Source organism: Pinus tabuliformis, chromosome 9 (assembly GCF_031772625.1).
Source record: "Pinus tabuliformis cultivar Carrire ecotype Pingquan chromosome 9, CPIR1, whole genome shotgun sequence".
Taxonomy (NCBI): Eukaryota; Viridiplantae; Streptophyta; class Pinopsida; order Pinales; family Pinaceae; genus Pinus; species Pinus tabuliformis.
The window spans coordinates 13,102,022-13,115,155 of record NC_142307.1 but is presented as its reverse complement, the minus strand read 5'-3'; positions in this window follow the sequence as shown (position 1 = coordinate 13,115,155).

The following is a 13,134-nucleotide window of genomic DNA, read 5'->3' as shown; positions in this document are numbered from 1 at the left end:
GCAATGGAGGATGTGGATGAAGGCTCTTCACTGTCAGATCCTTCAGTATTTTTCTTCGCCTTTTTCCTTTTGGGTAAAGGGAACTCAGTGGGTTCAATACCGAGTTTTTCGCTCTGAAGTCTGGTGAGAGGGTGAGGTAAATTGAACTGCGAAGTCGCACTGCTTTGTGATACCTCAGATTTCTGTGGTGAAATCGAGAAGCTCTGAAGTTTGTGGATAAGAGACTGGACTTCATGTGATTCAAGACTTAATTGTTCTGGAGTATGATGGGTTTGAGCAGTGGTAGTTGATTCCTCTTCTTCTTGTTTGGATACTGGAGAACCAGCATGCGAATGAGAAGTTCGAGGGGATTCGGAGGGAGAATTACTCTTAGAATGGCTTATAGATTTTGGTTTATGTGCCATTCATAGTCAGGCCCTCCTTCTAGCGCCAAAAATGTTGATGCCTCGAAAATCGCTGCAACAACATTGGGGATAACCACCCAGTCCGGACCTTAGTACAACTCCTTTTCCGTTTGGAATAGTGGCTCCGACTGGGGATAATGGGACCAGTTTCCCAAAAGTGGATAAACGGGATGAATGGATGATTTATTAACTAAGCTAGTGATGGGCGAATAACTAAATCTATTAACAAGAATACAATAACTATGACCTCTCCCGGGAACTTATTGAACTTTAAAGTGCAGCGCTTGATGGTCTGTGTCTATAAACAGGCATATATATGACTCCATTTAGCAGACATGGACATTATTTCATTCATGATTACTATGCTTTAATAGTTAAGCAAAGCGATTAAAGCAATATTACCACACTTATCGTTTATATCATTGACATATACATGATTAAAAGAAATGCACATAATAAAACATCCAATAGTGGAAGGAATGTAGATCTGCTGTCACAGCGCATGCATATAATCAATAATAGCAAGGATAATCACATAATAATTCATATGAAAGGAATGAATTCAGACATAGATAGAAATACCATATGAGCTGCTTGACACTCCCAATATCAATCGCTACTTGTAATTCTTCCTTCAACGCAGAAACATTCTCAACAACGAAAATAGTGCACAATTGCATAAAAAAGCTTCCTTGTCGAATTAAGAACAACTGGTCCAGTTTCATAAAAGAATATTGACTGAAGCACAATAGTGCAAACTTCAGTCTTTAAGTCTGGTACAAAACTTTACGACCCTTTCCAAAACAATGAAAGGGTCTATAAATACTTAATTAATCTACCTATCTATAAAACAGAAATCCTACTTAATTGGTATCAATAAATTTTGATCTTATTTTCCTCAGCGATCTGGCAATCGGCGGCATGATTCATCAAGTAGACTGCTTGCCTTTATATCTGAGCTGACCTATCGCAAGCATTGGCTCTACTTCATGTGGTTTGTTGAGGCGCGAGCTGAGCTGGGCGGCATAGGTGGCATCGTGAATATCGGGAATAATATACCCGATTGCATCTGTTAGGCACTTAAGGGCAGCTCTCTGTGAATGCGGATTTACCAGGAAGAACCAATATGTATCCCAAGTTAAACTGTTAATCCCAGCGATTAATCTCCCTTTTTCTTCTAGATCTGGATAACACGATTGCTCCAATGTTTTCAAAGTTGTCAACTTTCCTGGTGTACATTGGGAAATCATATTTGATAAGTAGAGAGTATTATTAACTAGTTCAACTAGATTGCTGGAAGTTGATTTACATCTTGAAGCCGCCCTCTCTGCTTTCATTAATTGGGACTGCCATTCTATGAAGAGTATATCTTTATGTGATTCTAAGATTCTTGGTAAATTCGCTGCTTGCCCTTGATCAAAATCTTGCCAGTCGAGAAATGTAGCTATCGTTTCTTTAGCTTGATCCAATTCAGTTCTGGCCTTCTCTACTTGCTTATTTATGGATGCCGTTAATTCACACAGTGGCTCGGCCTGGGCGATTTGTTGACATAGAAGCTTAATTTGGGATATTAATGCAGTGTTTATTTGCAATGCTTCTGCCCTAAATTCAGCCACTTGTGGAATGCCCTTTATTTTTTCAAGCTGTGATGACAATTGAGCAATTTGCTCATCTTTTGTTTTCATCATTTGCTCATTTGCTGCCTTTAATTGTGCCAATGCCTCTGATAATTCTTTCTGTTTCTGGGTCGCGCTTTGGTCGAGCCTTTGCTTTTCTGCCTGCAATTGTTGAGTTAGTTGACTGTTTAATTGTTGTTGCGTCAACAATTGCTGCTCTGCCTGCTCTGCCTTCTCCTTTGTCTCAGTTAACTGTGCCTGTAATGAGAAAATCTCTTGATCCTTGGTTTTCAGGAGAAGACTTACCTCTGATGCCTTATCAATTGTCGCTACCGAATAGGCTCCCGCATACTGTGACAGTTTTGTCAGGTCATCGGAGGGGTCAAATTCCTCCTTCCAAACCACATTTCCCGTAACAGTTTGCTCTGGGAAAAGGGAAGGTTGATCAGTCCTTCTTCTTTTCCTTTGTCGTTTAACCACTGCTTTATGCCTTGGGCTGTGGAAGACATCTAGGGGAGGAATATCTTCTATCTGCAAAATGATTTGGTCGGAGGGGTCCTTTGGTATTATCTCAACCTCTTTAGAAATGGGTGGGCCGCTGGTTCCACTTAGAACCTGTGGTGAAGTGATATCCTGTGTATCCGTTGTCTTGGAAGTGTCTGTGTCCTTTGAAAATTCCAACCCACTGATGATGGAATCAAATTGCTTCCATTCCTGGAGCAATTTAGGGTCAATATGAGTATCTATATTGACATCAATGGTGGTTTGTTTTTGCTTTTCAGCTTGGGACTCCTTCCGCACTTTTTCTTGCTCTTTCTTCTGCTTCTCCTCTTGCTCTTTCTTTTGCCTTTCCTCCTGCTCTCTCTTCTGCTTTTCCTCCTGTTCTCTTCTTTTTTTTTTCCTCCTGTGCTCTCTTCTGCTTCTCTTCTTTTTCTTTTCTCTGATCCTTTGTTATAACTGGAGGTTCCTTTGACTGTTGCCGATCAGGCTCACTTGACGATGTTGCTGGGGTTGTTGCTAGTAAATCTAGAGGCAGAGTTTGCAACCTCTGTTCTCTAAGTTTATTAAATTCAGTCAACCCTTCATCATTATATTTCACTTTGGCGAATGCTTTAACCTAATTTATTGTCTCATCTGAATAGAACAGGTCGTCAAACATATCTTCTTTATGATCAAATTTTGTCAATTTGGCTTGTTCTAGTGCAGTATAGGCAACTTTGTTTGGATCAAACTGCCTATTTGGGAGAGTCGCCAGAGTCAATGATTTAATCTTCGTGGCTTCCTTTTCTGCATGTTTGAGATCATGCAGAGTATAGACACCACATCTCAAGGGAAAAGAGGGCCAGCCCTGCTTCTTATTCTTCTTGAGAGTCTGTGTAACACTCTCAGCCATAATCTGGTAAGAGATTTCTCTTGCCAACAATTTATCTGGTATGTATAAAGGGAGAACATGAGGATCGGCTTGGCTACCAAAAACTCTTACATAAGTGAAGTTCTCCTCCCCGAACCATCTTCCTATTGAGGTTAAGTCAATTCCGGCTTGATAAGAAATCTTGGGAGCAGGTTTATCAAAAATAGAATAATGAACAGGTAACATAAAACCATTGTAGACTTGGTACAAATGGTGCTTATAGGTGGACTTCCATAATTTCTGATGGTATATGTGAATAGGCATGGGGTCTGGTGGCTTCCACCTCCAGCCGAGCACAGGAAATTCAGAATTAAAACAGAAAGTATCTAAGATATAGGCACTGTAATAGAATGGGGGAATTATCCTTTCAGAAATGCGGGTCTTACTCCTAAATTCAAGAAGAGCTGAGGCTAGCTTATCTGAGAGAATAGTGGCCCAATCCATAATTACACTGTTGCATGCTGCTTCCATTAGGGGAACCATTTCTATGGTAAAATTAGCAGAGTCATGCAATCCCCACAATCTACACATCATTATTCCAGCATAGCAATAAGGAGAAGCCAGGGAATCAACTGAGTACTTACCAAACGACTCATGTTTGTGCTTTGCCGGATTTTGTCTCCAATCCCGGATGGGTTCAGATTCAACTTCATTTTCGTTTACGAATTTCTCCAGGAACGCCTTATTATATATCTTCTCTGGCTCAGGCAAATGATACATTTGCCTTAGATCATCCGCCCTGAATGACCCGAAAATTCTCCCGTCTCTGGTGCTGAAGGTTCTATCCAGGATTGGGATTTCTTCAATTGTCCACCGCACTACGTCTGTGTATGGGAGAATTTGTTCCCTAGCTGCTATCCGGTGAAGGAAGGAGTCAGCTAAGTCCTTAAGTGTACCTTCGGATTTCCGAGTTAAATCCACAGTGGCTTGTACTGTTGTTGGTTCTGGTTCTTCGACTTCAATCAGGTTGTAGGTGCCTTGCCAAATAGTTCTGACGAGACCCAAACATGTAGTATCAGATATCAATCCCTTCTTTTTGTCAGTGGCAGCTTGTCCTGCAGCTGGCGCAGTGGAAGTTCCTGTGGTCTTCTTGGATTTCTTCCCCATTTTGCCTGAGCTTTCTCCTTGGATGAATTCTGCACAGAGGCGAAAATACACGTAACACAGAGAGAATCGCAATGAAAACTTCAAAGTAATGAGCTATAATGACTGATGCGTAATAAGGGATTAGCCTTTTAAAATGGGCGCAGACACAATCCATGGGAGGATTTTAGGACTTACGATCACATTAAATGGCCGTTTAAAACCTGCCAATCTTAAATGCCCATTATATCATTATTCGGCCGAATGACCCGTTTAAGTGTGCTATGGATGTTTTGGCGGTTGGGCCCAGGTGCATCATTGCTTAACAGATTAAGTTTTAAATATGATTCAATCAATATATCCCTCCACTTTAACGGCTTTTTTGAAATCCGCGCTATATCATAATCGGGCGTCGGGAACACTTAAGCCTTATGTTGACAATTTTGAAACCCCGATCGCCGATAGCGATATCACATCGCATCGGGGAGAATTGGTATTATATAAACATATGGATAGCATACCACCGATCGCCGATAGTGAAATCGCATCGCATCGGGGAGAATTGGTATTACAATGTGCATAGATAGTGTATCGCCGATTGCCAATTGCGATATCGCATCGCATCGGGGGTATGACCTGGGGGCGCTCTTTAAAATGTGCATAGAGTATTGCCGATTTCCGATAGCGATATCGCATCGGCGGGAACCAATGTGTTATTTACATATGCTCCTTATGTCATTGTGATATGCGATCTTGCGATCGCTTTATCGCAATGATTAAGAATTGATTTATTTGATCAAAATGGGTTTTTCAAAAAGGTTTTATATAATACTTTCCTTTGGTTTACGGACCTTTTTAAATAATACAATATTGATACCAATCAAACTCTAAAGGGACCCATTTCATATGATAATTTTGTGAATAAAATGATAAGAAATGGGGTGGTGTTGTAGAGCACAACAGAACCCAAAGTTCCATGATCGAACGAAGCACATCAATACTAAATATCATCTGATTCGACATCATGTTGAGGCCAAAATAATCCATCTCCGTTATTATTCCACTAATGAGCAAATTGTAGACATCTTCACCAAAGAACTTGGAAAAGAAAATCTTGAATGATTCATAATGATTCTTGGACTCACCAACATCCCTTCAAATTAAGGTGGGGAATGTTGACACCTAATCCTCATGATTTGGTGAATATAATGTAAATAGATAAATAAATTATATGAACAGTCATCGGGAGATGAAGTGAACAGTCTCTCCCGCATGTATATAATGAATACCTACCTGAAGGAATAAACACGAATCAATTTTTGGTGGAGGAGTTACTACCTGGTCTGACATATACGCTTGTCTAAAATATGGTTGGAGTCTATTCTCAATTTCTCCATTCTTAGTTCGGTGTTATTGAAAATTACATGAACAATTATACTGTCAGGCACATAAAGCCAAAAGTTGTTGGGGATCAAATAATTTTTTGTGTGTAGCCATGAAAGTCTTTCGGGCATGTCAACATCAAGATCCACAGGGCATGAAGCAATATATTGTTTTATGCTTAAATCTTAAATGGAGCTACTTGTGCGGAATTGTTACATCTCTAATATACTACCTTTGCGGGTGAGTCTATGACAATCTTGGCATCCATGGTCCAAGATGCTTAAAAAATAGGTATATGGTTTTATGAAATGATATTATTAATAAAAACTACTATTCCATTTTTTTTTTTCATGCAGTTACAATGAATTGTACAAATAGGCCTCCATAAGTGAAGGACTCACAAATTGAATTAGGCCAAAAAATATCTATAGATATAAGCAAAAGAGAGAAAATCAAGTTTGAGTAATTAACATGCGAGAGGGAAATCTATTTTAACATTTTATTATATATACCATAATCTATTCATTGGATATGCATACTAGTAGTCTTGTGTACCACAAATAAACCATGGTAATTAATAAGAAGCAATTCCTAATGCTTTTGATTGATGGAAAATAGATCATGTTAAGATTATGAGTATATTCGTAAGAGTATGAAATTATGAAAATTAAGAGCATACCTTAATGCATATATCTTATATAAATAAATTTGTATGGGAAAATATCTAACCAATATGAAGTATTCTAAATTCAAAAAGAAATTGAGACATGACGAGCATACTTCTTAGTAAGAAAAATGGTACAATTGTTGTGTCTATGCACGGCTTACTAAACCACGGAATACGTGAAAGGACGATTGTATAATAGAGAGACCAAAATTGTATCATCATTTTATTGTTATGTAATGATACATATATCCATGCATTTGCATGAATGGTGTTTGTTACCATAGGCTTTCTGAGTGGTCATTCAGATAGACATGTTTTAAAAAGGATGATGCTTAATATCCATGCATAGTAAGTGTCATATGAATCTTCCATGTAAGCAATTCCTCATGAATTCTTGCATTGACAATCTCTTACATGTTGAAATAAAGTAAAGTTCATTTCTCAACAAACATAAAGATGTTGGTTACCCCAATGCCTATTAAGGGCGAGTATGGTGTAGAGGGAAATAGCATGATTTGACTTAATGACTATATTGGTAAAGTAGTGTAGAGTTGTTGTTGTGTTGTGATAGACAGTATGTTTCGTTTCTTAGATGTTGGGCATAGTTGTGTTGACTAAATATTGGTGGGTCGTGACTTGTAGTATCAATTTTATGTTGCTACCAATGCTTACAAATATTCATAGCATGTAGAAATTTGGTATTTCCTACATGAAGGGGATTTGAGTTGTTTGAACTATATTGAACTTATATTTTGTTAGCATACATGCTTGGGCTATTATGTGCCAATATTAAATAGGCAAAGTATGCATGAGTATGTTAAGAGTGAGGCAAATTTATAACCAAATTTGTTGTACCATGCAATAGGGAGCAAATGCTTTAAAAGTAATGTTGTTAGATTTTGTTTAATATTAATAACAATTAATGCATATGGGAGGAAGATATAATTCTCAAGTGGCAAACTTACATATCTTGCCATCAAGTCATCAATTTTCCTCAGGTTTCTATTAGCGATTTTTCTAGTGATCCAAAATCCTTCTAAAAAAAATAATGTGTGGGTCAGGGCAGTGAATAGCATAGTGCAACCACCCCAAGATCATTGAATCACAATTGCTTGCCATTCATTCTGAATAAATAAAAACTACTTTACTTATGAACCCACATCATTAAGAACAGAAAAAACTAAACTCAACATCTAACAAAATAGGAAATAGGAGCAAAGATGACTAGAGGCTTACCTCGCTCAAAAGGCTATCCAAAGTTAAAAACAAGAAAAATATCTAAAAACAAGCATAACCAAGGAGATTAAATAAAATGATTTTGAGACAAAGTGTGTGTTGCACTCAGGTGTTGTTATGTTGTTTTCAGTGATCATATATTGCAAAAAGAGTTGATGGTTGAGAGATTCACTTGTTTTGTAAGCACAAAGGCATTTTTGTTGTTTTAGAGTGTGAAAATGGATGAGATATTAAAACAGTGAGTGTCTAGCAAGTTGAATCTCGTTGATTAAGACATGTTTTTCCTTAGAACTGGTTGTGGAGAATTAATGTGGTTGTATCTCTTTTGAGTTTTAGGTGATAAATCAAGAAGTTATAGCTTAGTGTTGGTTGTAGCCAGAACATTGTAACATTTCCTATGAAAGAGAAAGAAATTACAAAAGTTACTTGTGCTTGTGTGTTCCATTGTGATTGTTTACATTAATGGTTGTTATGGTAATATAAAGCTACTATTGAAATATTTAGGGGTGTGCACAATGTAAAAATAAATTTTAGTTGGTAAAATTCCTACTATATTGATTCAGTGTTTAAATGGTTTCCAACAATTGGTATGAGGAAAGTTGCTTCTAATCAGCCCAACACCTAGAATAAATATCAAGTACCATGGTGAACGAGGAAGGATGATTTAGCAATAAGGTAGCTATGCTCAATGGACCAAATTATGTGTTCTAGAAAGTGAAGATGAGGACCTATGTTTAGTCACTTGGATCAAATATATGGAATGGTGTGGAAGAATAATATATAAGACCTCCAACAGTGATAACTAAAGATAAGAAATTGGAGTTACCATGAAATGCTAAAGAGATGCATGACCTCTTAGTTTGCCTAATTAAAACAAAACCTATCAAAGTAATAGATTACATATTTTCCAAAGCTATCTAGGAGAAGATGAACAATTTCTATGAAGGAGACAACAAGGTAAATAAATCTAAAATCCAAGGTTCTAGGATCCCATTTAATTGTGTTATGAAACCAGCTCAAGAAAAGATAGAAAAGATGGATCAACGCCTTGGAATTCAGCCTCTTCGAGGGGGCAAACTCCTTTACATTACATGAATGAACAATTCTTGGATGATTCAAAAGACAAAACCTCCTTTCTATATATAGGAGTCTAAGGAGTCAAAATATAATCCAGTCGACCTAACAATAATAATATAAAGCCACAGAAATAAAAATAGAGGGATTCTGTGGGGCACAGTAATAACAATATGGGGGCAATAGGGGCACAACAATATTAATAAGGGGTATAACTACAATAGCAATGGGGTAATCACTAGTATTATAGGGACCCAACATGCCCTTCTCCTTCAAAAAAGCGTTGTCCTCAAAGCTTGAGTAGTTTTGGATACTTCTGCATAAAATTCTCATCCTCCCATGTGGAATCTTCAGCGGATAAGTTCTTCCACTTGATAAGATACTCTGAAATTGAACGATTTCGTAGCTGTCGAGTTCTTGTTTCTGTGACTGCTTCCGGTTCCAATATAATTTTTCCTTCCTCTTCAAGTTCTAGTAATATTGTTTGAACTGGGAGCTTGTCGCCTATAACCTTCTTTAAACATGAAACATGGAAAACTGGGTGCAATCGAGAAGTTGCAGGAAGCTCCAATTTGTATGCTATAGTACCAAACTTTTGCAACACCTTGTACGGACCATAATACTTTGGTGATAATTTATTATCCTTCTTAGCTTGCTTGAGGGGCATTTTCTTATATTGTTGTAGTCGTAGGAATACCCAATCACCTACATCAAAACTTCTTTCACTGCGATGTTGATCTGCCTGTTGCTTCATTCTATTCTGTGCCAACACGAGATTATCCTTTAAGAGTTGGAGGACTTGTTTTTGATGTTCGATGTGATGTTCCACTGCCTGAACCTTAGAATTTTCTCTTAAATATGATGTGATGGATGGTGGTTGATACACATAAAGTGCCATAAATGGGGTCATTTTTGTTGTTGTATGGAAGGAAGTGTTATACCACCATTAAGCCAGAGGCAACCATTTGACCCATTGCGTCTGTTTATCAGATACAAAGCAACGAAGATATCCTTCCAAACATTTGTTTACTATCTCAGTTTGCCCATCAGATTGAGGATGATAAGATGAGCTATGAGCTAATTGAGTAACAAGACAAGAAATAATTATGTCCAAAAATTTCCAGTGAAAATGGGATCTCTGTCACTTACAATAATATTTGGGTTGCCATGTAGCTTTTGAATTGTTTCGATAAATGGAGTAGAAACTGTACTGGCTTTAAATGGATGTGATAATGCACAAAAGTGTGCATACTTGGTAAGTCTGTCAACTACCACCATCATGACACTCTTTCCCTCAGACTTGGGTAAACCTATGATAAAATCCATTGAACCTCCTCCCAACGTTGGCTTGGAATGGATAAAGGTTATAATAGACCTGGTGTCTTAATTTTTTCAACTTTATTTTGTTGGCAAACCAAACATTCAGCCACAAAATTTTGAATATTTGATCTAAGGCCATCCCAAAAAATTTCCTTCTTGAGAGTGCATCTGCCACCACATTTTGCTTCCCTTTTTTGTAGATGATTTCAAAGTCATAACCCAACATCTTTGTCACCCACTTTTGTTTCTCTTTAGAGGATAATATTTGTTCTAAAAATTATTTAAGGCTATCATGATCCATTTTTACCTTGAAGTTTCTACCCATTAGGTAGGGTTGCCATTTCTTAAGTGCATGGAGTATTGCCAACATTTCCTTCTCATAAATAGCTTTGCTTAAAAACGTTCCCTTGATTGGACGACTTTCAAAAGCAATGGGTCTTTCATCTTGGATTAGAACAACACCAATTCCATTTCCTGAAGCATCACATTCCACAATAAAGGTTTTTGTGAAGTCCGGTGTAGCTAAGACTGGTGCTTGGCACATTGCCTCTTTAAGATGTTCAAAGGCCTTTGTTGCTTCCGGAGTCCATGAAAATGCATCTTTCTTCAATAATGTTGTTAGAGGTGCCGCTATTCTCCCAAAATTCTTAAAAAACTTGTGATAATACCCTGTCAACCCAAGAAATCCTCGCAGATGCTTTATGGATGTGGGGATTTTCCATTCCTTAATGGCTTTAATTTTGCTAGGGTCTACCTTAACTCCTTCATGAGATACAATATGACCCAAATATTCCACCTCCTGGACTCCAAATAAACATTTGGATCTTTTTGCATATAATTGTTTCTCCTTCAATAGTTGTAGCACCTTGTCAACATGTTCAACATGATCCTTCCAAGACTTACTATAGATTAGTATATCATCAAAAAATACTAACACAAATTTTCTAACAAATGGTTTGAAAATTGAATTCATCAAACCTTGAAATGTTGAAGGTGCATTGGTAAGGCCAAAAGGCATGACCAAAAATTCATAATGACCCTCATGAGATCTAAATGATGTTTTCGGAATGTCTTCAGTCTTCATTCTGATTTGATGATATACTGAACGAAGATACAACTTGGTGAAGTAAATTGATCCATGCAATTCATCCAGTAATTCATCAATAACAGGAATGGGGAACTTATCTTTAATAGTGAGCTTATTGAGCTCCCTATAATCCGGACACATGCACCATGATCCATCCTTCTTGTGCACCAATACTACTGGAGCAGAGAAAGAACTTTGACTCGTTGAATTATACCAGCCTCTAGCATTTTTGCAACCATACGTTCAATTTCACTCTTTTGGACATAGAGATATCTATACGGCCTGATGTTTGGAGGAACACTTCCTGGAATCAGATGAATAGCATGATCATGATCATGCATAGGTGGGAGACCTTTGGGAGTCTCAAATACCTTGGAATGATTGTCCAGGATTTTTTGGAGATTTGGAGAAATAGATGATTCCGATGTGGAAACATCTAGCGAGCATAATTTTTTAATTACACCTCTTTGCTCCTTTTTTAGAAGCTTTGTCATACTATTAGAGCTGATTTTCTTTCCTGGTTTCCCTGCAATACCCCTTAATTCAACTTCCTTTCCTTCCGTAGAAAATTTGATGAAAAGTTCTTGAAAATTAAAAGCTATTGTACCCAGGGATTGTAGCCATTGGACTCCTAGTACAACATCAACACCTCCCATTGGAATGGAAAGCATTGGGCTAGTCAATACATATTCTCCCATGGATAGCTTGATATTATGGCACTTTCTAGAGCAATTTATTGTTCATCCATTTGCAATCATCACTTGACACTCTCGTGCTAGATATAGGAAGCAATTCAATTCTTTTGCTACCTTACAATGAATAAAATTGTGGGTGCTTCCTGAATCAATCAACACTATTACCTTTTTCTTCTTGATTTGTCCTTCTATCTTGATGGTTTGAGGAGTGTTAATTCCCCCCAAATGCATTACAAGATATGGTCGGATTTATTTTTTCTTCATCTAGGCTTTGTTCCTAGAGTATATCCTCTTCTTTTGACCTTTCTTGCTCCTTTTATTCTTCCTCTTCACAATCTATGTAGAATAATTTCTTCTCAGAACACTTATGACCTTTAGTGTATTTTCTATCACAACTGTAACAAAGCCCTTTTGCTCTTTTTTCTTCCAATTGTTTTGGTATCAACCTTATAGGTTGTGGAAGACTAGGGGCAACAACACTTTCATCTTTATAGTTGTGAGTGGTATGCTTCCTGGTTGCCATAATTTTTCTTTCCATTTTTCTTGCTAACCTGAATGCCTTCTCTAATGAATCAGGTTCCCAAAGGTGAACATCATGTTGGATATTATCCTTTAAGGACCCTATGAACACATCAATCCTATGCTCCTCTGGAATATCTTTTACCCTTATGTTGAATTTTTGGAACTCCTCAATGTGCTCCATTATTGAACCCTTTTGTTTGAGACTTATCAATTGGCTAAAAAAAGTGTTGCTTTCTGTATCCTCATAATGTGCTATCAATTCATCCGTAAAAATTGCCCAAGTGATAAATGGTTTACGAGAGCAAAGCCATTGATACCATACAAACTGATTTGGTTCCAAATATAAAGTTTCCATACGTACCTTTTGTGTGTTTTGCACATTATTGAGATCGAAGAATTGCTCCATCTGTAATATCCATGTGGCATGATCCTTGCCATCAAACTTCCTCATATCGATTTTTGGAATATGGTGAGTCTTTGGTCTAACATTAGCGTTTATGGAATCATGATTAACATTTCTTTTGTTCTCATCATGAGTTTCCTTTAGTACCCATTCACCCTTAGGGACCATTTCTTGTAGCAACTTATTCATATTTATCTTCAATTCGTCCATGTCTGTCTTCAAATCTATCTTCA